Raw genomic sequence first — 27,194 nt, 5'->3', positions numbered from 1 at the left:
GGCATTTAATAGTTTTTGACTTTACAGTTTTTCACTTCCAGCCTTCATGGACAATTATAGATCACATATAAATAATTAAATACAAATTATTAATAGTTATTAGGATTTATTTGGGATGTTTGGGATTGGTAAAATGTGCTTGGAAAAAAAATATGACAAGAATATCAATGTACCTAATAATTATGAACACAAATTAGGAAATAAGAAGAATAGCAGAAAAATAACAATGTGCAGTTGGTAAAACAGTTTGCACTACAAACCAGTGTGCTCATAATTAAGATAATACATTACAAAAATATGGTAAGACACACCCATTTCCAATATCAAGCAGCAAAATTAGCTGTTTTGTTCAGCTAAAAATAGCTGGATACAGATGAGACCGGAAGCCACACCCATAAAATGTACAAATGGCCGCACCCACTTTTACAGGCAAAATAAAGTGGATATGCTTAATCCTGAATTGAAACTGCTTTCCACCCTAGTTAATCTAAAAGTGGGGTTGGCACTGATTTTTACCAGGGTAACGAAACAATGCTCTGGAGCAAGTTAGAACAGCTTTTGCAATGTTAACCCCACGAATGTGGTGCCAAACACATACAGTGTTAAAAGGTACAGTGGCTAGACAGCCAATAGCGTGGATTATATTCACATGTTTTGGACATGTTTTGGATGTGCAATGCTAGAACTGTTATGTAAACAGGTCACATCTAATCAATGACACATACAATTACATTGACCCAGGGTTTAAGAATATACAATGTGAAACGTCAGCTTATGAATATTTAGGAATAATTGTTAACCCTGGGTAAACAGAGTGTTTTTGTGACACATCATCAATCGGCCATATTGGTGGTAATGAATGTAAACAATGCCACTGAACTAAATACAACTAAATTTCGCTGATTATTAATGCTGAAAATGGTCAATTATTGTCATGTTTTGGGCTGTACTAATCGGTCGGACCGGGAAAAACATCTGGAGTACTATACAGTCGTGGCCAAAAGTTTTGAGAATTACCTAAATATTGGAAATTGGAAAAGTTGCTGCTTAAGTTTTTATAATAGCAATTTGCATATACTCCAGAATGTTATGAAGAGTGATCAGATGAATTGTATAGTCCTTCTTTGCCATGAATATTAACTTAATCCCGAAAAAAACTTTCCACTGCATTGTCAAGAAGGCTTCAGGGCGTCCAAGAAAGTCCAGCAAGTGCCAGGATCGTCTCCTAAAGAGGATTCAGCTGCGGGATCGGAGTGCCACCAGTGCAGAGCTTGCTCAGGAATGGCAGCAGGCAGGTGTGAGCGCATCTGCACGCACAGTGAGGCCAAGACTTTTGGAAGATGGCCTGGTGTCAAGAAGGGCAGCAAAGCAGCCACTTCTCTCAAAAAAAAAATCAGGGACAGATTGATCTTCTGCAAAAAGTATGGCGAATGGACTGCTGAGGACTGGGGCAAAGTCATATTCTCCGGTGAAGCCTCTTTCCGATTGTTTGGGGCATCTGGAAAAAGGCTTGTCCGGAGAAGAAAAGGTGAGCGCTACCATCAGTCCTGTGTCATGCCAACAGTAAAGCATCCTGAGACCATTCATGTGTGGGGTTGCTTCTCATCCAAGGGAGTGGGCTCACTCACAATTTTGCCCAAAAACACAGCCATGAATAAAGAATGGTACCAAAACACCCTCCAACAGCAACTTCTTCCAACAATCCAACAACAGTTTGGTGAAGAACAATGCATTTTCCAGCACGATGGAGCACCGTGCCATAAGGCAAAAGTGATAACTAAGTGGCTCGGGGACCAAAACGTTGACATTTTGGGTCCATGGCCTGGAAACTCCCCAGATCTTAATCCCATTGAGAACTTGTGGTCAATCCTCAAGAGGCGGGTGGACAAACAAAAACCCACTAATTCTGACAAACTTCAAGAAGTGATTATGAAAGAATGGGTTGCTGTCAGTCAGGATTTGGCCCAGAAGTTGATTGAGAGCATGTCCAGTCGAATTACAGAGGTCCTGAAAAAGAAGGGCCAACACTGCAAATACTGACTCTTTGCATAAATGTCATGTAATTGTCGATAAAAGCCTTTGAAACGTATGAAGTGCTTGTAATTATATTTCAATACATCACAGAAACAACTGAAACAAAGATCTAAAAGCAGTTGAGCAGCAAACTTTCTGAAAACTAATATTTGTGTCATTCTCAAAATTTTTGGCCACGACTGTAGACTGCCAAAAGTTAGAACAAATCAAGGAGAAGAGTGGAAAAAACTGTCTTAAAAACAAAAGCGTTTGTGGTTGGCCAAATTGAACCAGGATTTCCAGGGGAAAAATCTTGACAACATTCATGTTTGTTGTTAGCATTTCAGGTCAGGTAGGTGAAATATTAGGCTAATATCTTAATTAATACTGCTTGTATGCATCTTTACCACCTATTAACTTTAGTTTGTTTAAATATTGCACCCCTTCCTGCTTACAAAGTCCTTCTCTATATGATTTAGCAGCTTCCACACAGTTTGTCAATGGTTTAGACAACATAAATTAGCAGAACAACGTATTCAGTTGTACATTAACCGAGCAATCCATGATGTTGTTCACATTCGAGTATCACCAATATAGCCACGCATCCGGGTAACTGACCAAACCTTGATGTAACTGCAAACTCGCTATCCCTGTCAACGACAAAGGAATTATGTTTACCCGGGATTTAAGAATTTAAAATGTGAAACGTCAGTGTATGAATAGCCAGATTTAATTGATTAACCCGGGATAAATTATGAGCAGTGTGAAATGCTATTGTGGGGAAAAAATTGTCTTTCTGATGTTTACTAAAAAAAAGATATTTATTCAAACTCACCCATCATCAGTGGACACTCATCATCTTCAAATGTTCCTGAGAAGTAGAAATACCTAAAGTGAAAACTCCATCTGCATGTGTGAAAACTTATCACTCTCTTCCTCCCTAACATTCTTTATATTTTCTATTTGAGATGTGCATTTTATCATGTGTGTGTCCATAAGGTTAAGTTGACATTTTTATCACATGGAATTTGTTTTTGTCCCTGCAAAAAAAAATTGCATATTGCTTTAAGATCAGAGTAAGAATTGCGATCACTCAAACTTCAACATGCTGACGGGGAAATAAATGAAAAGAACCCAGAGAAAGATTTTTTTCAAAGCACAAATGGCTAAAACATATTTTGATAAATGTGTTTAATCTTGAAATACTCCACGGTTGGATGAGAAAATTCTGAAGTGAACTAGGATTTCTGAAGGACTTTATAGCATCAAACAGTAAAAGGTGAAATTTCTGAGAAGTTCGTCATCTATGTCAATCACCCTCCCAACTAATCAATCAATCAAGTCTGCCTATCTATGACAATAAAATTGATAATTATACATGTTGGTTCAGTTCAGTCAGAGATGGTCTGAGTGACAATACATAAGCCTACAGGTATCCAAAAAGCACCTTGCACCAGTAACCGTTAATGGTTCTTCAGCCTGTATGTCTTCAATAAGTTATACTAAAGTGGTTGTGCAGCTCAGAATACATGGGCATCTCTCTCATCTGGGTTAAATATATAATTCAAAGCAGACGCACCAGAGTACACAGTGGAAAAAAGTTTTGTGAACTTCATTTCTGTTTTTCAAAAAATGCTGTTTTTTAAAAAACTGGGGCAAATCCTGTGGTGTGGTTGTGTAACAGCATGATGTTAGCAGCAAATATCTTTCATCAAAAGCTGGGGGGGGGGTATTTCTGCATGCTTTCAAACTGTACAATTCAATGAACACCTCTTGAAAAAAAAGGATTATCAAGGGTTAATGTTAACCAATTATTATGATAATGAGTCTTATGGGAGTTACTCCAGCAGTATTCCTCATCGGGCCAGAAAATAGATAAACTGACACTGGCTCAATATGATATACTAAAGGTCAAATTGAAGATCAAGTCTTTCAACATTCTAGATGCCAGAGCACATCCCTAATTAATAACTGCATAATCACATTGACAAATTAATGTAAATTTAAATCAATTTACAGTGCATTAATTGCAGGTAGAGAGTCATGGGGTTAAGTGACTGGCTGAAGGACGTACAGTGTAAATATGATCTCATTTCCTATACTTATTAACCTTAACCTACACTTAATAACGAAAGCCAGATCCTTAACCGTTATTAACCTATGATTTAAGACGTAATTTACAGCAAAAGAGCGACAATGACAACAATGGAAAATCTATTACAATTTTTAAAGATCTGACCTTACCTTTATCCAGCCTGGATCCAGATAAAAAAGTATAGAGTGTTTTCACGAAGTGTCATCAGTCGGCTATATTGACTGCACTGAATGTAAACAATGCCACTGAACCAAACAACTTGCTGATTATTGCTGCTGAAAATAGACAATTATTGTCATATTTTGGGCTGTACTAATCGGTCAGACCAGGAAAAACATTTGGAGTATTATAGACTGCCAAAAGTTATAACAAATCAAGGAGAAGAGTTCAAAAACTGTCTGAGGAACAAAAGGCGTTTGTGGTTGGTCAAACTGAACCAGGATTTCCAGGGCAATAATCTTGACAACATTCATGTTTGTTCTTATAATTTCCAGTCAAGCAGGGTAAAATGTTACAGTAATATCTTAATCAATACATATCGTATGTCTTCTATCTTTAACACTTTTCTCTGTAAGCTACATAAATGCGCCAGCAGATGGTGACAAATTACCGCTTTTATGAGTGAGTCATTGAATCAACGATTAGTTCAACAAGGCAGATTGATTCAGGAATTAAAAGTGAATCATTAAATCGTTCACTCAACCGATTCGCTCTAAAACCGTGATCCATTCAAGAAACAAGACAAATGGGTCTTTGTGAACGAATAATTAAATCTTTCACTCAAACGATTCATTCATTTATTCAAGGAACAAAAACATTGAGTGAATAACTGAATCTTTCACTCAAACGATTCATTTAGAAACATTGATTCATTAAAGGAACAGAACAATTTAAGGTGTATCTCTGAATCGTTTACTTAAAGGGGTCATCGGATGCAAAACTAACTTTTACATGTTGTTTGAACATTAATGTGTGTTGGCAGTTTGTGTACACAACCACCCAATGATAAAAATCCACCCAGTGGTATTTTTTTAATCTTTAAAACTAATATCCCCTTTTTAAAACCAGTTCATTCTCAGCTTCTTGTCGTTGTGACGAAACACAGTTGATTGACATTAGTGTCAATCACACACACACACTGTGAACACACACTGGAGCAGTGGGCAGCCATTGCTCCAGCGCCCGGGGAAAAATAAAAAAGCAGCTCAATATCACGTCAGGTTTGTCAAACCATTTTTTGTAACAGAACGCTATATTCCAGTTCAGATATGCTTCTCTATATTACAGTATGGAACACTGGAGTTGTATGGACTGCAATTACAGCAGTTTTTCTGTTTGCTTGTTTTCTGAACTACAGCATGAACTGTCATTGTAAGGGAAGACTCTTCAAAATATATAATTTTGTGCTCCACGGAAGAAGTAAAGTCATACTTACATGAGTGAGACTAATCTTCATTTTTTGGGGCTGCACTACCCTTTTAAGTTCTGCATTCCAATCGTTCGTGAAAGACAGACTCCATACCCTCAAACAGACTGTGTTTTCACACTACACTGAATCTGCTAAATAAGTCCCAGTGTGTCTTGTTAGCTGTGCAGCACACCTGGAGACATTACCACAGTGATGAGGGGTTAGCGGAGCACTGCAGAGCCCCACTATGCGGTGACCTCATTGCAATGTTTAGAATAAAACAGCACATTTTATGCAACTGCTTATACAATGTGGTCTGGCAATGATACAGTACCTCCGTTTTTGTCATTAATTGAATGGAAGCTGCTAAATCATATAGAGAAGGACTTAGTAAGTAGGAAAGGGCACAATATTTTGACAAACTAAAGTTAATAGGTGATAAAGATACGTACGATCAGTTTTAAGATAACAGCCTAATATTTCACCTACCTGACCCGAAATGATAAGTACAAACACAAATGTTGTCAAGATTCTTGCCCTGGAAATCTTGGTTCAGTTTGGCCTTTTGTTCCGCATACCGCAGTTTTTTGCACTCTTCTCCCTGATTTGTCATAACTTGGCAGTCTGTAGTACTCTAAATGTTTTTCCCGGTCCAACCGATTAGTACAGCCCAAAACATGACAATAATTGACCATTTTCAGCAGCAATAATTAGCAAAATATGCAAGTTTTGTTCGGTTCAGTTGCATTTTTTATATTCAGTGCTGCCAATATGGCCAGTTAATGACACATCGTGAAAACACTCTATGTATGTTATATATTTAGATATATGCATGCTCCGACTTTGCCAAGGTTTGTCGTCATTATTTTAAAGGTGCTGTATGTAATATTTTTTACGTACTAAAACATAAAATTACTATAATGTTTGTAATTCAACCCACTGCCAATTTTCCCAACAGTATTCTGCCACATCGGGTTGCCAGTTGGCAGAAAACACTGTGTATTGCAGCCATGGAAGCCAGCGAACGGAATCAGAGATTGTAAATTCTACCTCACCTAAAAAGCCTCTGCATCCATCTAAATGTTCTATGACTGCATATTAAAATGCGGATAAATCAATTAATCAATGTACAGTGTTGTCCACAATCTTGCAATCAGAGCGAACATCGAGTCAGATTTTTTTTCATCTGCAGTACCCATTTTAACAGCTAGCTGTTAATATTACATACTACTTCTATCAGTATTCGTAGAAAACCACTTTTTTAAAAGTGCTTTCTACTCAGATAAGAAACCAAACTAAGCGTGGCATGAGGTCATGACTGTTCCCTAAATCCCAAAAAGTGTGAAAAGCAGTTTCAGAGTGATACTGCCTAAATGTAAATGATAAATGCTTAATGAGGTGTTGTCAATTTAGTGCAACAATGCGGTATGCATTTTGAAGTCGACCCTTTGGCAAAATCTAATTTCTGACTGGAGCAACATTTTCATTATATATGTCTGTTTCCTTTTGACAAGGCAGTTTTTTGCAATACCTTTCCCCCTCAGGCCCTGGAGATGACAGGGCCTTCAACTGGCCGTAGGCAATGCTAGAATAAATGACTTTCTGTGGCAGACCGTGCAGGTCTCGAGGTCTGTGGAAGCTGTGGTACATGTACTGTAGTTGCGCCAGAATCCTCAACTCTGACTCGGCTGCCATTCTGATCAATAAAGCAATGCCACAGGGTTAGATAGACACCTGTTTATGTTACTTTTCAACAATATCTACCACACGAGGAATCCCTTGAGCTTCCTCATGTAATTCATGCTTACTTCTGTCTAAACAAATACCTTTGCTCCAGACTCCAGACGTTAGTTGAACTAATGTCTCCCTTGCTGATAGATAAAATGATTGCAAGCATGATAAATAGAACGATAGATAGAACGATAGATAGAACGATAGATAGAATGAACGACAGATAGATGATAGATAGCTAGATAGATAGATATATTGAAAGTATGATAGAACGATAAAACGATTGCAAGCATGATAGACAGAACGTCAGACAGAACGACAGATAGAACGATAGATAGATAGATAGATAGATAGATAGATAGATAGATAGATAGATAGATAGATAGATAGATAGATAGATAGATAGATAGATAGATAGATAGATAGATAGATAGATAGATAGATAGATAGATAGATAGATAGAAAGAAATAATTCATTCTTCCTAAAGAATCATACAGACTCCTCTAGAGTTTCAGAAAATATCTCAGCAATTTCTCAAAAGCCATGAACTCAATATGAACTCAAACATTCCTCATCAGTTTTCATCCAACACCAAATTATCTGAATTATGTTATACACGTTTATTTTTACGGTGTTATACTTATAGCCCTATTTCGACAGGACTAGTTTTCCCAGAGGAGGTCAGGTAAATTTATCTTTCACAAACTTGCTTTGTGATTTCACTCCCATTTGAAATCAAAAACACAACCTCAGTAAAAATTACAAAGCAAATTACCTATAGTTTTTTTTTTGTTTGTTTGTTTGTTTTTGCCATAAATGGCTTGCTGACAATCTAATGCTGCCCACATAGGAATATCCGTGATTGCAGTATATTTTTCTTTCATAATGTATCCATAATTTATTTTGACCTTTGTTGAATACCGCAACTAAACCTACAGTACGCTTCATTGTGCTGTCTGGTGAACCTTGTTTGTGGATTTAACCCTTTTTCCCAACTTTCTGTGTAAAAACAACAGTTGGTGGTCGAAGTGCTGGCATCCAATCTGAAGTAAAAATATAATCTAATGAGCTCCCTAGCAGCGTTATGATTTCAACCTTCAATATTCACATAAGGATAAGTCTAATTTGTTTAACCGAACAGGCATCTTCTGTAAATAATTGCAACTTAAATACCATGTGAAAAATGAATCCCATCCAAATGGTGCTTTAGATTGGGCTGTCTGAAGATCATTTCCAAACGATCCTGTCCAAAAGCTCTTTTCTTCTCTCTCACCCACTTCAATCAGGGTGATCAGGCTACCATCCATCTCTCTTAAGCAGCCATAAGACCTTATTGTCGCTTACTCTGTGTCTCTTGCTCCATTTCTCCCTCTCTCTGCCCCTTTCTGAGCTGATATTGTTTGATGTGGTGTGATAAATCATAGTATTCCACAATCGGGTGTAAAGTGATTCGAGTCACAATCAGAAGGTGTGTAATCCATAATGTGTGCCACACACTGTCTCACGGGGGTCAGGCGTGCAGCTAGAGAGAGCTGAAAACTTCATTGCTGAAGTCTGCACTTAGACTAGCAGTCACTGCAGCGCAAACACATCACCGGATAACCACAACATCAATTTTTGTGTAGTACTCCTAAACATTCAATATAACTGCCATTACGTCATTTTGTTTTCAACCTATAAGATACAATAATTATTGAGCATTTAGTGCATAAATAAATTCATAATGTAACAAATTATTTTAGTAAATAGTGACAAAGAGTTAAAGAGTGTCCATTTCATTATTGCATACTGTTTTATAATTTACTACAATACAGGTGCAAATACAGTTGAGGTTAACGTGTGCAAAACGTATCTGCGAAATGTTAATTATTTTACCAAAATAAGAAGGATCATCCAGATGCATGTTATTTTTTTATTAAGTACTGATCTGAATAAGATATTTCAGATAAATTTATAAAAATGACCCCGTTCAAAAGTTTACATACACTTGATTCTTAATACAGTGTTGTTACTGTACCTACAAGATTTTTTTTTTAATGACAGTTGTTCATGAGTCCCTTGTTTGTCCTGAACAGTTAAACTGCTTGCTGTTTTTCAGAAAAATCCCAGAGGTCCCACAAATTCTTTGGTTTTTCAGCATTTTTGTGTATTTGAACCCTTTCCAGCAATGACTGAATGATTTTGAGATCCATCTTTTCACACTGAGGACAACTGAAGGACTCATTTGCAACTATTACAGAAAGTTCAAACACTCACTAATGCTTCAGAAGGAAACACGATGCATTAAGAGCAGAGGGGTGAAAACTTTTTGAATTTGAAGATCAGGGTAAATTTAACTTGTTTTGTGGGACATGTGTAAATTTCTTCTGTAGATTCTGAAGGGCAGTACTAAATGAAAAAATATGATATTTAGACAAAATTAGAAAAATGTACACATCTTCATTCTGTTCAAAAGTTTTCACCCCAGCTCTTAATGCATTGTTTTTCCTTCTGAAGCATCAGTGAGCATTTGAACCTTTTGCTATAGTTGCATGAGTCCCTCAGTTGTCCTCAGTGTGAAAAGATGGATCTCAAAATCATTCAGTCATTGTTGGAAATGGTTCAAATACACAAAAATGCTGAAAAAGCAAAGAATTTGTGGAACCTGAATGATTTTTCTGAAGAACAGCAGGCAGTTTAACTGTTCAGGACAAACAAGGGACTCGTGAACAACTATCACAAAAAAAAAAAAAACGCTGTGGATCATTCAAGTAACTAAGTATCAAGCGTATGTAAACTTTTGAATGGGGTAATTTTTATAAATTCAACTATTATTTTCTCTTGTGGACTATATGTAAATGTCTTTAGGTGAGAATATCTTATTCAGGTCAGTACTAAATAAAAAATAACATGCATTTTGTATGATCCCTCTTATTTTGGTAAAATAATTGACATTTTGCAGATTCTACAAGGTGTGTGAAAACTTTTGACTTTAACTGTATATGTTGTTTCATAAGTTTCCCTAAGTTTAATGATTCTTTATCAAAATGTTAATTTATAGTTGAAATTGAAGACGGTTCAGAATTTTTGAACTTGTTTCATAATTGATGCATTATCGAAAACTGAATCAACATTGAACTAAACTGAGCTGAATAATGACACTTACAGCTGAAATTGTGATCATTTCATAATTGAACAACTGTTATTTTCTCGTTCATTACTGTGAAGCAGCTTTGAAACAATCTTTGTTAAGTGCTATTGAAATAAATGTAACTTGGCTTGACATTAATTACCATATATAGGACACAACCAATAAGCATATTGCTAACTGAAGCTAACTTCTTATTGTATTTTAACCTTTCTATTCCACTTATTAACACAATTGTTAACACAGTAATTAAAAAAAGGGTAAACTACTGCAATAATAAATTAAATCTAACAGTAGATATGAAAAAGAACCATTAACATTGACCTTCAACCTCCACATTCCAGTTAAAACGTCTACATAAAACTGAACTGCCGTGGTGTTTCGTGATAGGCTTCACAATCCTCTGCAAACTCACATTCAGGTCCAGCTGTATTCTTGCAAGAAACACATTTTCTAATCAATTCCTGGTGGATGAAAAGTCATTCATTTTCACTGATTCTCCTATTTCACTTGGAAACATGTCACATTATGGAAGTTAAATGGGTTGCAAAGGTCAAGATGACTTGAAAATGAACGGCTAAGAAAACTGGCATAACATTGAGGAGAGGAAATCACATTCAATGACTTGTTTACGCAAATATTATCTGATGTCACGCTGGTTCAGATTGCTGTCAGACAGTGCCATTGTGTGTGTTTTGTAACACTCGAGTCAATTTCATTTGCATAGTGCTTCCCACAATACACGGTTTCAAAGCAGCTTTACAGAAAATTTTAACATCTTTATATTTTCATGCTGGATAGTTGCATTTAGCACATTAGATTACTAAATTAAATTAAAAAAAACAGTTTGGAGACAAGGAAAGTGAAACATACAGACTAATAATACATGTTGCGAGCGTGCATGGTTGCGTTGTCAGCTACTCATCTGTATAACTTCATGCTACACAGTCTGCCACCTCTTTGGCAAGATCCATCAAAATAAAGCGCCTGCACTTCTTTTGACATCTAGAAATGAAGGTAATGTTCTGTCTGTGCCTCCCTTGGAAAGGCATGGCATGGTATTATGGGTGATTTGTCATTGTTGGCAGGTGTTTTATGCAGCACTCAGTGGACCCATAGAGCACCATGTTCTCTGACACGCGCCAGGCAGCGCTGCAACGCTCAAGTTGCTCTTCGTCTCTTGTTCTGTGCCAAAGCATTTGAGGAAATTCTCTCAATGCAGTGGCCCCAGAAAATGGTGCCAGGAGAGATGGGAATGTGTCTGCGGTGGGTTGATCCTTCATGCTTCTGTTGTTTCTTGTGGAGTGAAGAATTCATCTAAACCTTACTACCGATTCTTTACCAGTTAACAGAGAAAGGTAGAGGAAAGATTTCAGTTTCTCATATTAAAATTCTAAAGACATTTAGAAACCAGTTGTGCTAGTAATTTTTCATACACTGCCTTGTGAAAGTATTCATACCCCCTTTTTCATGTTTTGTTATGTTAGTTTCACAAAATTATTAAAAATAAAAAACCTGAAATAAGTACATCGCATAAGTATTCATACCCTTAACTCATTACTTAGTTGAAGCACCTTTACAACCTCATAGTTACAAATGAGTCCCTCAGCTGTCCTCAGTGTGAAAAAGATGGATCTCAAAACCACAGTCATTGTTGGAAAGGGTTCAAATACACAAAAATGCTAAAAAAACAAAGATTTTGTGGAACCTGAAATATTTTTATGAAGAACAGCGGGCAATTTAACTGTTCAGGACAAACGAGGGACTCATGAACAACTACCACAAAAAAAACAAAAACAAAGAAAAAACAGCTGTGGATTATTCAAGTAACAACACAGTATTAAGAATCAAGCGTATGTAAACTTTTGAACGGGGTCATTTTTATAAATTTAACTATTATTTTCTCTTGTGGATTAAATGTAAATGTCTTTTACGTGAAAGATCTTATTCAGGGCAGTACTAGATAAAAAAAATAACATGCATTTTGTATGATCCCTCTTGTTTTGGCAATATAATTGACATTTTGCAGATTCTGCAAGGTGTATGAAAACTTTTGACTTGTATATGTTGTTTCATAAGTTTCCCTAAGTTTAATGTTTATCAAAATTCTTAAACTTGCTTCATAATTGATGCATTATCAAAAACTGAACTGAATCAACATTGAACTAAACTGAGCTGAATAATGACACTATAGTCTTTCTAAAGCTGCTTTACAGCTGAAATTGTAATCATTTCATTATTGAAAAACTGTTTTGAAACAATCTTTAAGTGCTATTGAAATAAACGTAACTTGACTTGACATTAATTACCATATAGGCCACAAAGGCAGTAGAGGAAAGATTTCAGTTTCTCATATTAAAATACTAAAGACATTTAGAAGCCAATTGTGTTGGTAATTTTTCATACACTGCCTTGCGAAAGTATTCATACTCCCTAATTTTTTTTTTTTTTTTTTTTGTTATGGTCGTTTTGTTATGTTGCTGCCTTATGTTAAACTGCATTATTTAATCAATCAATCTACACTCTATACATCATAAGTTCAAAGCAAAAACAGAGTTGTCACAGCTTAGTGAATTTATTAAAAATAAAAAACCTGAAATAAGTGCATTGCGTAAGTATTCTTAGCTCATAGCTCATTACTTAGTTGAAGCACCTTTACAGCCTCAAGTGTTTTATGGTATGATGCAGCAAGCTTTGCACATCTGCATTTGTCAATTATCTGCTATTCTTCTCCTCACCTCTTCACCTCTCAAGTTTTGTCAGGTTGGATGGGGGCAGACACACATTTTCAGGTTTCTCCAGAAATGTTTGATTGCGTTCAAGCCCAGGCTCTGGCTCAAGGACATTCACAGAGTTGTCTATAAGCCACCTTTGCTGTTTGCTTAGGGTCATTGTCCTGTTGGAAGGTGAACCTTCTGAATGCTCTCAATATCAAAATCTCAATATTTTGACTATCTGACAAGTCCTTCAGTTCCTGTCAACAAAAAACTACCAGCACACTTTACTTTTGGGAAGGTACTCTGCAAAAGATGAGCAGTGCCTGGTTTCCTTCAAACATGATGTTTGGAATAGAGGCTCATCAGACCAGAGAATCTTGTTCCTCGCAGTCTGAGGGTCCTTTAGGTGCTTTTTCGCAAATTCAAAGTGTTTTAATATGTCTTCACTGAGGAGAGGATTGAGTCATAAAGCCATAAAGTCCAGATCGGTGGAGTGTTGCAGTGATGTTTGTCCTTCTGTAGGTTTCTCTCATCTGCATATTTGATCATGGCGCTCAACTAGAGTGACCATCAGCTTCTTGGTCACCACTTTAACAAAGACCCTTCTCCATCAATTGCTCAGTTTAGCCAGGAGTCCTTGTTTTATTTAAAACTTCTTCCATTAAGAGTAGCAAAGACTACATGCTTCTGTGAATCTTCAATGCAGCTGAATTTTTTCTGAACTCTTTCCTAGATGTGTGGCTTGATGTAGTCTTTCTAAACTCTACAGGCAGATTTTTTTCTTTTTACCTCAGAGCTTGGTTTTTGCTTTGATATGCATTTTCAGCTGTTAGACATTTAATTAAGACAAGTGTGCCTTTCCAAATCATACCCATTCATTTGAACTAGCCACAGGTTAGCTTCACTCGTAGTAACATCTACAAGCAATATGAATGCTCCTGAGCTCATTTTAAACTGTCCCAGATAAGGGTATGAATACTTATGCAATGGAATCATTTAAGTTTTTTATTTTTAATACTTTTGCAAAGATGTTAAAACCTGCTTTGCCATTGTGGTGTGTGAGGTGTAGACTGATGTAAAAAAAAAAAAAGTAATTTAAAGCAGTTTAACATAAGGCAAAAACATAACAAAATGTGAAATGAATACTTTCCCAATGCACTGTATTTAGTTTATCAGTTCAAGATAATATTAAAGGAATAGTTCACCCAAATGTGAAAATGTGCTGAGAAGATGTAGATGAGTTCCACATGACTCCAGTACCATCAACTAATGTCTTTTGAAGCAAAAAGCAGTGTTTGTAAGAGGACTCTCTGTTGGTTTAAAGTTAAAAATGTCATAATGATGGATTCGTTTCTTACAAACTTGCACCTTTTCATTTCACAAGATGTTAACTGAGTGGTGTGGATTACTTGTGGATTATTGTGATGTTTTTATCAGCTGTTCAGACTCTCATTCTGACAGCACCCATTCACTGCAGAGGATCCAAAGGTGAACAAGTAATTTTTCAAATTCAAGTCAAGTGTAAAATTTGTGTCTTCAAGCAAAACCAGAAAACAACATCACTGTGCGTAACTGTGCTGTTAAATACATTATGCATATTATAATTCATATCTATTCAAAGTGAGTGTCACTATTAATTTGAAATCCAAGTGAAGGGCAAAAAAAAAAAAATGACATACTGTTTGACTTGACTTATTTTTTAAATAATTTAAAAGGTCAAACTGTATGTATTCACAATTTTGTCATTGATATGCATTTGAATAACACTGCCATCTTGTTCTGGACTTAACAAGAGAAATATTTAATTATTCTGAGGCTTTTTGCTTAATGAGGATTCAGAAATTTTGACCCAAACTTTGACCCAAAGCCCCAGTGCTTCCAATTACGAAGTGTTCGCGTCTGGTTTACACAGTTGAAAATGACGCGTGATGCAACTAATGAGCCATTTGGACAGTTAAGCCTTTAAAGAAAAAATATATAAGTGAATAAAAAGCCTCGGTGCTGAATAATACGAATAAGATAACCATTCACTGCCAACCAATCAGAGTCGGTCTTAATATTTAAATATGGTAATCTATTCTATTTTGGCAAAATGCACTTCTGAATAGAGTTTAAAGCCATGAGAGGCTAAAAACACACTAAGCTGCAACACAGTTTAATGCAATGGAAATTTTATTCCTATTTCATTGTGTCGAACTGCACAAGGAGCAGAATACATTTCGTGACCTCTTTAAAGGCAGAATTTTAGATCCCTCTCTGACCTTTGATGTCTTATTAGCAAAGCCTCAGATTCTCTGTCTGATTTTCACAATGACATGTCACAGCTTTTCAAAACACAGAAATTATAATGCCGTGAATATATTTAAAAGCACAGAGAGCATGAGGAATACAACAGGGAAGTATCTGACATGGGAAAAATCCTTGAATCTGTTCATGTATGTTTCTGAGGTCGTGCACAAGAGAGAGTCTACCTTTGTATTGAGCAAAAAGAAAAGCCTACAAACATTGACCCAATTCCTCATCTTTATTCTGTCTAATTTATGGAATATGCACACCACCGTATTGTGATGTACTGTGACATTTCATATTTGTGGTGTAAATATCACTGGACTGCATATTTCTAGGGCATTTTCACAATAAATGACTATAATAATGCATCATCACACATTCACACATAAAATCGCTTTTTGTTGTAATCCGACTCCATGAAACGGCAACATAATGTGACATATTGGTGAATGAAACAAAATATTCAACGAGAAAAATAAATGCAAGGACCATTCCATTGGGAACTGATTAGACTGTGAAAATGGGCTGTTTCATATCTTGTAAAAGGATGAAAAAGAAATCAGTTCATGTTTATTTTAGCCTCTACCAGCTGGGAACCAAGATGGTGATGGGGAGGTGGAGGATGAAGGTCAAGTTCACCCTTGAGAGCAGCTCATCATATCCTAATGATAATGCTTAACCTGCATTAAATTACCGTGCTAACTGGCATTTCAAAGGTTGTGCTACCCACCACAATAGTATGAACTAATGCCTAAATAACTTACATTTTTACCATCCGCACTGTCAGCCGAAAAGGACATTTTTTTTTCCCAAGGAAGAGAAAGTTATTACTGTACTTTGCTTTGATGAACGACCATTGAGGCGAACATTTTTTTCTTTGAAAATCAGGGACCAGAAACATCTATTAAGACGGTAAACAGGGTCCATTTAGATTTCACGTTGACTTAAATCTGATATAAATGATAAAAGTACAAGTAAAAGGAGCTCTTGCTTTTACAGTTGGAAATGATTGGAAAACAAGGTGGTTATTAAATGCACTGCAATCTTCTCTGGTTTCCATTTGCTCAAAATTCTCAAATATAGCCTTGAATCGCTCATCCGGCAAATATTTTTCTTTAAAACCTACAAGCTGAACGCTGATATTTGTCAGAGGTGCATTAGTGAAAGGAAGTAAACATGAGGTATGTGCATTTTTTGTTTTTGTTTTTCTTAAAACTAACCACATTTTTTTTTTGGTCAATGCCATTTACTGTTGAAAATCATACGTTTTTTAATACTTTCCTTAAAGGTCATGCATGTTTGTGTGTGTGTGTGTGTGTGTGTGTGTGTGTGTGTGTGTGTGTGTGTGTGTGTGTGTGTCTACCTGGTATTCATCACATTGTGGGGACCAAATGTCCCCACAAAGATAGTAATACCAGTAGATTTTGACCTTGTGGGGACATTTCTTAGGTCCCCATGAGGAAACAGGCTTATAAATCATGCACAATGAGTTTTTTTGAGGAAGTGAAAACTGTGCACAATCTCCTGTGAGGGCTAGGTTTAGGTGTAGGGTAGGTGTAGGGCGATAGAAAGTACGGTTTGTACAGTATGAAAACCATTACGCCTATGGAATGTCCCCATAAAACATGTAAACCCAACATGTGTGTGTGTGTGTGTGTGTGTGTGTGTGTGTGCACCTGGTCTTCATCACGTTGTGGGGACCAAATGTCCCCACAAGGATAGGAATACCAGTAGATTTTGACCTTGTGGGGACATTTCTCAGGTCCCCATGAGGAAACAGGCTTATAAATCATGCACAATGAGTTTTTTTGAGGAAGTAAAAGTGTGCACAATCTCCTGTGAGGGTTAGGTTTAGGTGTAGGGTAGGTGTAGGGTGATAGAAAATACGGTTTGTACAGTATAAAAACCATTACGCCTATGGAATGTCCCCATAAAACATGTAAACCCAACATGTGTGTGTGTGTGTGTGTGTGTGTGTGTGTGTGTGTGTGTGTGTGTGTGTGTGTGTTAAAGGAATTTGACCAAGGTTGCCAAGTCTGTGGTTTTACTACAGAATTGGGCTACTTTTATACCTTTGTCGCAGGTTGTTTTTGAAGTCTGTGGGTTAAAGCGATCTCCCTGGAATACTGTTTGAACAGAAACCATGTAAAAAACATAAACAGGCTAGTGTTGATTAGAAATTAGACGGGGTTTTTTTCCCGCATACCTGGCAACCTTGTGACAGTACCACAATGCATGCGGATTGGGAGTTTATTGAGGAGAAACTCTACAGTGCTAACATTTTTAAACATATTTAAGAAGATTAATAGATTGTTTACAACTCCAGTAGACAGGAAACCTGTTTGTTTGTTTATTTAGGGAAACTAATTTTTATTTTTTTTATTTTTAATTTTCATCTGTAGTGGCAGGGCAGGTTGATGTTTAAAAAGAATAAAAAATACAAGTAAATATATACATACAGTGGAATGCGAAAGTTTGGGAACCCCCTGCAGAATCTGAAATAAGAGAGATCATACAAAATGCATGTTATTTTTTATTTAGTACTGACCCGAGTAATATATTTTATATAAAAAGATGTTTAAATATAGTCCACTAGACAAAAAAGTAGCTGAAATTATTCAAATAACCCCCTTCAAAATGTTGGGAACCCTTGGTTCTTAATACTGTGTGTGGTTACCTGGATGATCTACAACTGTTTTCTTTTTTTGTTTTGTGATAGTTGTTCATGAGTCCCTTGTTTGTTCTGAACAGTTAAACTGAGCACTGTTCTTCAGAAAAATCCTCCAAGTCCTACAAATTCTTTATTTTGCCAGCATCTTTTACAAATTTGAACTTTCTAGCAGTGTCTGTATGATTTTGAGATCCATCACACTAAGGACAATCGAGGGACTCAAACACAATTATATATATAAAAAAAAAAGGTTCAGACATTCACTGATGCTCCAGAAGGAAAAACTTTTGAACAGGATGAAGTTGTCCACATTTTTCTTATTTTGTTGAAATATTCTGCCCTTCAGAAGCAACAGAAGAGACTTCATTGTTTTCCAGAGGACAAATTAAGTACAATTTACCTTGATCTTCAAATTCCAAAAGTTTTCACCCCCAGCTCTTAATGCATCGTGTTTTCTTCTGGAGCATCAGTGAATGTTTGAACCTTTTTTAAAAGTTGTGTTTGAGTCCCTCAATTGTCCTTGGTGTGAAAAGATGGATTTCAAAATCATAAAGTCACTGCTGACAAGGGTTAAAACATGCAAAATATGCTGGAAAACTGAATAATCTGCAGGACCTGGAGGATTTTTCTGAAGAACAGTGCTCAGTTTAACTGTTTAGAACAAACACGAGACTCATGAACAACCATCACAAAAAAAAAAAAAACTGTCATAATCATGCTGTTAATCATCCAGGTAACCACACACAGTATTAAGAACTAGGGGGTTCCCAAACTTTTGAAGGGGGTAATTATTAATTTCAGCTATTTTTTGTCTTGTGGACTATATGTAAACATCTTTTATGTAAATGATCTGACAGTACTAAATAAAAAAAATAACATGCATTTTGTATGATCTCTCTTATTTTGTTAAAATGATTAACATTTTCACAGGTTCTCAAACTCTTACATGCCACTGTACATAAATACAAGATTTTTAATACTAAAACTTTTGATTTGACAACCACTAACCACACACTGTTTGGTGATGCACTAAATATTATTTTCTGTTCTGTTCTATTTTATTCCATTTCTCTAAATAGTATAAATATAAAAAAAAAAATTATCTTATATAATCATCATATGTCACTTTAAATAATAGTGTCTACTAAACAAATAAAAAATGTTGCAACTGAGCGCCGTGCAATAAGTTGTCATCTTACAGCGTATGCATATCAACATAGGTGTTGTTTTCATTTCAATAGATAACGTGCCTCATGTTCAGAGAAGGAATGCCTAAAACATCTCTTGATTCTCCAGGAGTACTGCGTGCATCTTACTGAATAATTTAACAACGTGGCTGTTAAGAGTGAAATATTTATGCAGTTTTGCAGAATAAAGACAGGGTGGATATTGTGATTGAACTCACCGCAGAACTCAGAGTTTGCTCTGTTTATGCATAAATGTGTTTGTATCGTTGCTGAAAACTCGCCTGGTTTTTGATGGTGTTATAGAACGCCACTCAAGCCAAACTGACTTCAAGTACTCAAACAGCGCTTGCGAGTTAAGCGCTGGAGTGCAGGCGGATGACGGGGAAACAGAAGTGAGATCGGATGAAGCATCACAACCTCACACAGAATGAGTCACGTGTTCACAGATTTTGGTTCAGTAAGTTATTAAAATTAATCTGTGATGAGATGAGCTCATGTAACCGCCTCCACTTTGCATGAACCCGTTGCCTTTTTCAGCATGTGCTTAATGTGATTGTCATAAACAAAACTGTCAGTCCCAATTGTGTGAAGTAGTTTGCCATACTGCAAGTCATAAAGCTAATATATTGGCATATTGCTACTCATATTGCTGCTGCTTACATATCAAAGATAAAAGAAATCTCATTGAAACACCTGCCTAATTTGGTTTTCCCAGTCAAAAATGCCTGGCCTTTCTCTCATTCTCTCATTATGCAATATTATCACAAAATCTTGGATTCAATCTTTTTGTTAACTTGTTTTCTTTAATTAGCACAGGTTTTGTATTTCATTCTGGAACTGATTGATTGTAGGCCTTATTGATTTAGACTTGTGCACCCTAGCTTTTGAGTAAAACAAGCATTATTTGTAAATAACTTATTCACCCCAAAAACTGAAGCGCATAAGCTCAATGATCAGATCAATGAAACTTATGATCAGTCATTTCTAAAAGGAAAAACCTGTGCTAATTGAAGGAAAACAAGTTAATAAAAAGACTGAATCCATGATTTGGTAATATCATAACAAAAAAAAGTATAAGCACTATCCACCTTTTTCTTCCCATAAGAATGGGCGATTTACAGCCATTTGTAAATTGTATGGGTCTGGCTTTCAGTCTCATCCACGTCTAGCTATTTTTTAGCTGTACAAAACAGTTTGCTTTGCTGCTTGATATTGCCAATTGGTGTATAGGATTCACACAGATACTGTAAAATGAAATTAATTTCAAATTAACTAATAAAAATGGCAAAAATTAAGTGAAGCACATGTGAAATCTTACACTAAAGTATTACAAAATATACAAAACTTTTACTACAGTAAAACCAGTAAAACCTATATTGCAAGTATTTTATTCATTTACTTTAATAAAATCTACAGCCCTACACTGGAGAGAAAAAAATATATATATAAGACTGTTAACGGAATTCCTATATGAATTTTGGAACCAATTCTAAAGGAATCAAATAGGATGAAACTAGGATCTTCTAAGAATCCACAATAAAATCCTACTGAAAAAACAGAGGCTCCTATTTTTCGGTTTGAAATATTACAGAGCTACATTTTTGCCTTGACACTATATGTGAAACAAATGGGTTCAGCCTCCCAAGGAGCATTGGAAATGTGCAGCCATGAAGTGTCAACTGAAGCCAATTGAATTTGGTTGCAAGAGAGCCAAAGATGGAATCATTCCATAAAGATGCATTGATAGAACAGACAATGATATATAAGATGCAGCACACCATCATATCTATAACCACGTTATTTTACAGTGCCTATACACATGAATTCATATTTCTGTCCTGATTTTGGGCAATTAATTTGTTGTCTTAAGTCTTAAGTAGCACGGGTATATCTGCAGCAGTAGCCAAAAATACACAGTATGGGTCAAAATTATTGATTTTTCTTTATACCAAAAATCATTAGGATATTAAAGGAGTAGTTCACTTTCAGAACAAAAAATTTACAGAAAATGTACTCACCCCCTTGTCATCCAAGATGTTCATATCTTTCTTTCTTCAGTTGTTTTTGGAGGAAAACATTTCAGGATTTCTCTCCATATAATGGACTTCTATGGTGCCCCCAAGTTTGTACTTCCAAAATGCAGCTTCAAATGGCTCTAAACTATCACAGCTGAGGAAAGAAGGGTCTTATCTTATCTTAGCAAAATGATCGGTTATCTTTTTAAAAATTACAATTTATATACTTTTTAACTTCAAATGCTCGTCTTGTCTAGCTCTGTGTGTACTCTGTGTAGAGATTAAAATGTATATAAATTGTAAATATTTTTTGAAAATAACCGATAGTTTCACTAGATAAGACCCTTCTTCCTCTGCTGGGATCATTTACCCCTGGTTTCACAGACAAGGCTTAAGCCTAGTTCTAGACTAAAATGTAAGTCTGAGCTGTTTCAACTAAAAGAAACTTGCACTGATTGATCTTGAAGTATATCAGAGCCTTTGTTTTGTCTCAAGATGCACATGATTAGTGTTTTTTTTTCTAAGCATGTTTATAAAAAATACTTAAATTTCCTAATTGAACTATGGCCTAATCATGGCTTAGTCTAAGCCCTGTCTGTGAAACCGGGCCTTAGAGCCCTTTGAAGCTGCATTTAAACTGCATTTTGGAAGTTCAAACTCGGGGGCATCATATAAGTCCATTATATGGAGAGAAATCCTGAAATGTTGATTATCACGAAATTCTTATTCTGGAAGTGAACTAATCCTTTAATGATCCATAATATACTTTATATTTCACCTTTTTTTTAAGATTCACACTATTCTGCAAGCCCTCACTCGGCCACAAGCCAGCACTTGTGAACCGTTGTGTTTTTTTGGCACATTACTCAGGTTAAACGGTCTGCCCACAGCTCTCGATGGGCCGTCTTTAAGCTTGGCTGGAGCCTGTGGCCCCCTCGCTGCAGGTAGATCCTGAGGGGCCGTGCCAGGGCGTGGAGGCATGATGAATAACAGATGTTTCCTGATTGGCTGTGCCATTCGTCATACACCTGCCTCATCTCAGCTGTGGAGAGCTCCACAATATGTCACTGTCGCCGAGCGGATGGCCCCAATGCATCACCCCATCCCAGCAACGCTCAGCTCTCCAGATCCTTCTGCTTTTATAGAGTCATATTTCTCCTCCCAGCGCTAAATAAAAGAAAACTGGACAGCTCATGTTTTTCTTTCTTTTTTGGCTCAGTATGTTCTTAGCTCAAGGGTAAGGTCAAATGGACACAGTTGGTTGGGTTTTTAATGTAAGGAACACTAGGCTGGGACTGCATGCGCAAAGCTGTGGCTTGTTCAAATTACAGCGAGAGAGCCTTTAAGCACCCCTCAGAATGCTTTTTATTTTATGCAAAGCCTAAAATGTTAAAAAAAGTCCTGGAAAAAAAGAATTTTTTCCAGGCAAAAGGGATTCAGCGATCTAGCAGCAGAACTCTGAAAGTTTCATTTCGTTTTCCAATATAAAAGTTGGTTATGTGATTTCCATTTCAAAGAACATGATTAGCAGTGTTCAGTATTACCATTTCCAAAATTAATATCAGCATTTACTAAATGCATTATTAAAATACCTTGTGTTTGTTAACTTTAGTTAAAGGGATAGTTCACCCAAAAATGAAAATTTGATGTTTATCTGCTTACCTCCAGGGCATCCAAGATGCAGGTGACTTTGTTTCTTCAGCAGAACACAAAGACTTTTAGCTAAAACTGGTGCAGTCTGTCAGCCAAATAATGGGAGTGGATGGGCACCAGACCTTTAAAAAGTAAAAAAAAAACATACACAGACAAATCCAAATTACACCCTGTGACTCGTGACGATACATTGATGTCCTAAGACACGAAACGATCGGTTTTTGTGAGAAACTGAACAGTATTTATATAATTTTTTACCTTTGATACACAGCAATGTCCATCTGTCCTGAGCACGAGTTTATCATCCGGCTCGTTACATGTGAACACGCTCTGGCGTAGAATACGCAAACGCTGGAAGGGGAAATCGGTGAAAAGTCCCGGATGAGTTCGCGCAAGCAAACATAATCTTTTAGCTTTAAATCTGTTTGAACAATCAGGATACGCGCAAGTAATTACCATTTTGAATAGCCGCTATACCCACAATCTCTGTGCACTGTGTAAACAATTAGTGTCGTATACACGCGACAGATCGCTTCCGGCGTTTGCGTATACTACGTCAGAGCGTGTTCACATGTAATGAGCCGGATGCTGAGCTCGTGCTCAGGAGAGATGGATGTGGCTGTGTACCAAAGGTAAAAAATTATATAAATACTGTTCAGTTAATCGCAAAAAACGATCGTTTCGTGTCTTAGGACATTAATGTATCGTCACAAGCCGCAGGATGTAATTTGGATTTGTCTGTGCATGTTTTTTTTTTTTTTTTACCTTTAAAGGTCTGGTGCCCATCCACTCACATTATATGGCTGACAGACTGCACCAGTTTTAGCTACATCTCATCTTGGATGCCCTGGGGGTAAGCAGATAAACATCAAATTTTCATTTTTGGGTGAACTATCCCTTTAATGCACTTTGAACTAACATGAACAAACAATGAATGATTGCATTTGTATTAACTTACATTAATAAAGGTTAATAAATAGTGTTATAAATATATTGTTCATTGTTTGTTCAGGTTAGTTAATACTAGGGGTGGGCATAGATTAATTTTTTTAATCTAGATTAATCTAGATTAAATCTTGAAATTAATCTAGATTAATCTAGATTAAAATGGCTAATTTAAATTCTGCTGAAGGCATTCAGAATATGTGTGCTACCCAAATAATGACTAAAAGTAAGTCTTTGAGAACGGGTTTCTCAAGCCAGGTGGCGCATTAGACCAGGCGCTCATCTCCTGTTTCCAAAATGCATTACAAACTGCTTGACAATTGCATTTACAACACAATTAACTATACAAACTTGTGTAACCAAGTACTTCTGCGCAAAAGGCTGTACGACGTGCGCGTTCCCGTAAAATACACAGGCGCGCGGGTATGGATAGCCTATCTGCGTGCATAGTCTTCCAATAAACTGCGTTGCTTTTAGAAGCGTCAATTCAGTTGTTGCATATAGTTTAATGTCTTTATTTCGGGATTATCAAAGTAAATTATAACTCAAATTTGAGATTTTACTGGGCCACAGCAGATTTTCACTGGGGCACGTGCCCCAGTAAAAAGGGTCTAGCAACGCACGCACCTGCCCTGAAGCGGCTTCATAGCTGCATCCATGTCTGCGCGTCTCATTTGATGTGGTAATTTCACAGAAGTTGAAGACTTGTTCTCGCCCCCTACAGTGCAATTCAACTAGATATACGTCATCCGCGCTAAAATATCAAGGTGAAAGTCATCATATCTTGCGTAGTTTAGACCCAGCTCCCAACCCAACTTTGAGAATAGATTAACGGCGATATTATTTTTATCGCGCGATATGAGTCTCACGTTAACGCAGCACGTTAACGCCGATAACGGCCCACCACTAGTTAATACATTAACTAATGTTAACAAATTACACCTTTTTGTAAAGTCTTACCAAAAACGAATAAAAATAAATAAATTATTAGAAATGTTGAACTGAAATATTAATAAACATATAAACATTTTTACAATCTCTAAAAAGGATCAATGACAAAATATCCAATATAATAAAATATAATATTAGTAATATACACAATTATTGCAATGAATAAATAAATATTTAGTAAGTAAATAAAATATTTTAGAGGTTGGCATAGCTAGAAAAATATATATTCATTTTATTTTATTTTATTTTATCGTTTGTTTTTTGAAGCACAATGTTTACTGAAACTAAAACAAAAATAAAGCTAAACATAAATACATAAAATAAAACTAAAGACTAAAATTAAAATGAAATAAATATAAATATTACTAAAATAGAAATGCATAACATGGAATGCATGGAACTATAGTTAATCAATTATACCCTACTGTGAAGTGTTACTAGTTACAATTATGTTTACACATTTGATTGCCTCCCTCAAGCAGGGTTGCCAGATTTTAACAACAACCCGACCATATGCTATTTAAAATTATCCCAAAACTAGCTCATTTGCATTTCGGAGTGGGAAAAAAAATTGTGCTCCGGGAGTAAAATACACATTTTTTTTAGTGGGGTTCCCCTGGTAAAATTCAAATTTCAGGGGCTAAATATCATGTTATTGGGGCCGCTTCAACCTGTGAACATGAAAACCCACGGCAACAGTGTTAAAATTGCCCAATTTCACGTGGCAACACTGAGGTCAACCTCTAGTTTGGAGCATAACATACTGTACCATTTGTGTTACTGACATACCTCAAACTGATTTTCAATAAAGGACAGATCTGGAGAGAGTCATTTCATATTGAGCTGCTTAATCTAGACAAGACTAATGTGTTTCAATGGCCAATGTGAAGACAAACCTGGCAAATCAATTAGCAATCAAAGAAACAAACATGAACAACAACACAACAAAAAACCCTACTCAAACCGGAGTGAGCTTTTGCGAGACAAGACCGAGATCAGAGGGAAATCAAATAAATCATGAAGGGAGAGCCTGTAGAAGGCTTTGGGTTTTTGAAGTTCTGATCTTTTGATCTTCTTGTATTACTTCTGCTTTTACAATCTATGGATGAAACGCGGATCTCTAGCTGTCGTCCGAGGTCACATGATGAATATACTGATTGTCTGGCGTTGTAGCCTCACGCTTCCCTCTATAAGAGTAACCTGGCTGACATTGTGATGTCGAACCCATTTTAATGGCTACATCTTATGTATGTACTTCAAGTATGTACTTCACTTTGTATGTCGAGCTGCTGCTCAGGTTCACATTCGGCCTTCACAAAACAAAACAAAAATCCTTGTTCTGTGTGAGTTTACCCATTCCAGACAGCCTATCCATAAACACATTTCTGACCTTCCTGAGCAAAAGTGATCAAAAAGACCCTGGAACATTTCCTCATGATTAATATCTAAGATTTCTCTGCAGCATTATAATCTCTCTTTCAGCCATGAATAATTGAAGACAATGTGTTTTCTCTTTCCACGTCTTATTCTGTACCTCATATCCAGGCATTATTCATGCTTGAATCCTTAATGGTGTGATACTTGAATGGAGTGGTGCTTTTGTCTCGATCTGATCAGCTTACATCAAACAACAGGCTGCAGGATTACGCGCTCCGCATTTCTTAGACGACTCGGATGAATATTATTAGCACTCAATCGCAGACATTTGTGATGAAAACCAAGTTAATGTACTTGAACAGCTTTTTTTGGCTATCAAATAACAGACTTCTAGACAATTTTTTACTTGAAGACTATTTTTGTGGCAAATAGTGATCAGTTTTTACAGCTTGTAAAATCTCATAAATTTACATTACAGGAGTGTCGTAAAACATATAGGGGCAGACAATTGTAGAATTTTATAGGGAATTTCGACCTGAGCCAGACAGAAGTCATAAAACCCCCAGAAAGCTATTTTCATTAACATTCCTAATTAGATGACAAGAGCAATAATATTCAACTAGATATATATAATATATGATTTTACACTTTTACAAGCTCAAAAAAAGGATCACTGGCAAAATATCTAATATAATGGACTATTAACAATATGCGCACTTGTAAAAAATACAAGTACTTAATTTTTAACAATAAACTTTGCTGCAAAACTTCTAACACATGCTTCGACAGCATTTATTAATCATAGTTCATGTTAATTTCAGCATTTACTAATTCATTATTAAAATCAGCATTTACTAATGCATTACTAAAAACACAAGTTGTGTTTGTTCACATTAGTTAATGCACCGTGAACTAACAATGAACAACTGTATTTTCATTACCTAACATTAACAAAGATTAAAAAATAGTGTAATAAATGTATTGTTTTACTTGATTATCCATTCATCATTTTTA

Source organism: Garra rufa, chromosome 3 (genome assembly GCF_049309525.1).
Source record: "Garra rufa chromosome 3, GarRuf1.0, whole genome shotgun sequence".
Lineage (NCBI taxonomy): Eukaryota > Metazoa > Chordata > Actinopteri > Cypriniformes > Cyprinidae > Garra > Garra rufa.
This window is presented reverse-complemented; position numbering follows the sequence as displayed.